The sequence below is a fragment of the Propithecus coquereli genome, unplaced genomic scaffold (genome assembly GCF_000956105.1).
Source record: "Propithecus coquereli isolate 6110/MARCELLA unplaced genomic scaffold, Pcoq_1.0 Scaffold193, whole genome shotgun sequence".
In the NCBI taxonomy this organism is placed as follows: Eukaryota; Metazoa; Chordata; class Mammalia; order Primates; family Indriidae; genus Propithecus; species Propithecus coquereli.
Window position 1 is genome coordinate 234,873 of NW_012144190.1, and position 2,587 is coordinate 237,459.

The 2,587-nt window shown below is 46.7% G+C and overlaps 1 protein-coding gene across 1 annotated transcript in view; it reads right to left on the minus strand.

Annotated features, from left to right (window-relative positions):
• The window catches only part of NLRP7 (NLR family, pyrin domain containing 7), a 52,474-nt gene that overhangs the window by 39,403 nt on the left and 10,484 nt on the right, over nucleotides 1-2,587 (minus strand). The window lies entirely within an intron of this gene.

Genomic DNA, 2,587 nt, shown 5'->3' on the forward strand with positions numbered 1-2,587 from the left:
GGGGTCTCGCTCTTGCTCAGGCTGGTCTCGAACTCCTGAGCTCAACCAATCCGCCTGACTCGGCCTCCCAGAGAGCTAGGATTACAGGCGTGAGCCACCACACCCGGCCTAATTTTTCTATTTTTAGTTGCCCAGCTAATTTCTTTCCATTTTTAGTAGAGACAGGGTCTCATTCTTACTGAGGCTGGTCTCAAACTCCTGAGCTCAAGCCATCCTCCTGCCTCAGCCTCCCACAGTGCTGGGATTGCAGGCATGAGCCACTGCGCCTGGCCTCAAGCTTCTATTATGTATCAAGAAATAGAACATGCTAGTTTATCTAGAGCTACAGTCCCCAACCCCCAGGGCCATGGACCAGTATCAGTCTGCAGCCTGTTAGGAACAGGGCTGCAGAGCAGGAGGTGAGCAAGCAAAGCTTCATCAGTATTTACAGCCGCTCCCCATCACCGCCTGAGCTCCGCCTACCCCCGTCTGTAGAGACACTGTCTTCCATGAAACCAGTCCCTGGTGTCAAAAGGTTGGGGACCACTGATCTAGAGAGAAAAGTCAGATAACCTCTAAATTAAATACTATGAAGTGAACTATATCCTTTAAAAATTTCCACTGAAGCCCTAACCCCCAATGTGACTATATGTGATTGGAGTTAGGGCTTTAAGGAATTAAGATTAAGTGAGGCTGTAAGGGAGGGAACAATAGAACCGACATCCTTACAAGGACACAGTGAGAAGGCAGGCGTCTGGAGGCCAAGGAGTGAGGCCTCAGAAGAGACTAACAATAACAGCACCTCCAGGCCGTCGGTACCCAGTGGTATTTTGTCATGGCAGCATGAGCCAGGGAACACACCAGACTCCATGCCTCCAGTCTTCCTGCCTTAACATGCTTCTGTAACTCAATCAGAATTTATGCATTCTGAGCTGGGTATGATGACTCATACCCATAATCCCAGCTACTCAGGAGGCCAAGGCAGGAGAAGTCCTTGAGGCCAGAAGATCGAGACCAGCCTGGGCAACTTAGCAAGACCCCACCTAACAAACAAAAATGAATTCACTGTCCTTTATCCTGTTTTTGTTTATGTCTACTACTGGGAGATAACATAAGCATCATTATAGTGGGATACATTTCTTCATCATAATAAGAGGCAAAAATAAAATTTGTAGAAGGCCATATAGTAAATATCTTAGGCTTTGTGGGCTACGGGGTCTCTATTACTAAACTGTCATCACAGGCCGAAAGCAGTCACAGACAATGTGTAGACAAATGAGTATGGCTATGTTCCAATAAAAATTTACAAGAACAGGCAGTGGTCTGTGTTTCACTCATGGGTCTGTGTTTCACTGGTTTTCTCAGCCCTGTTCTGCCATATTATTTTCAAAGTTGTTTTTGTTTTTAAGGAACAAGATCCTGCTCTGTTGCCCAGGCTGGAGTGCGGTGGCTATTCACAGGCACCATCATGGCACACTGTAGCCTAGAACTCCTGGACTGAAGTGATCTTCCCACCTCAGCCTCCCAGAGTAGCTGGGACTACAGGCTCGTGCCACCATGCCCAGCCTGTTCTGCCATGTGATAAGGGTACAAACGTTTGATGGCAAGTCACTTAATTAAACTACCACCAGACTGATTTTTAAGAAACTGTCCAAACAAGTAGTTCTCAACCATGGGTGACTTTCCCTCCAGGGTACATTTGACAATGTCTGGAGACATTTCCAAGGCTCACAACCAGGGGAGGTCTTCCTAGCAGCTGGTGGGCAGAGGCCAGCCCAAAATGTTAGTATTGCTCAAGCAGGAAAACCCTACTCTAGACACAGACTGTCCACAGGGTCAGCTCAAATCAGTCATTCCCACTCATAGTGATCAGTACTTTATTCTTGGAAATAATGGGGTCGGTCTTGTCTATGGATCTCCCATTAAAACACGAAACAGAAGACATTCTCCATGATATACAGCAAATACCATAAACAGTGGAAGAAAGTGGTATAGACAGAATGATGTAACTTAGAGGCTAAGGGAGTCAAAGAGGTCTCCTGTCACATATCACACTCCAGCACCTGGTGATGTTGATACAAACCCATTTCTCTCTGTTCTGATTTTTCTTCTTCTTCCAGACATGTGTCAAGTGTTTTGGAAATCCATGTGTACTCTGAAAATAAGAACAGTTGGGCTTATTAGAGCGGTATTCCTGAAATATACACCAGGAAGACATCTAAGAGGGTTCACAGTTCAGCTTTGGGGTCTTAGTCTGTTCTTGCTGCTGTAACAAAATACCTGAGACAGAAAGAACAGAAGTTTTCTCACTATTCCGTAAGCTGGAAAGTCTAAGATCAAGGCGCCAGCAGATTTGGTGTCTGGTGGGGGCTGCACTCTGCTTCCAAGATGGTGCCTCTTGCTGCGCCCTCATGTGGCAGAGGGGCAGAAGGGTGCTCCATTCCACCTCTTACAAGGTAGCCAATCACATTCATGAGGGCTCCACCCTATGGCTTCATTACCCCCTAAAGGCTCTACCTCGGGGGACCCATTCAGACCATAGCATAGATCCGAACAGTTAGCCCTGCTGAGCTAGCACAATAGCAACTGTGTACTGCAGTTCTCAAAG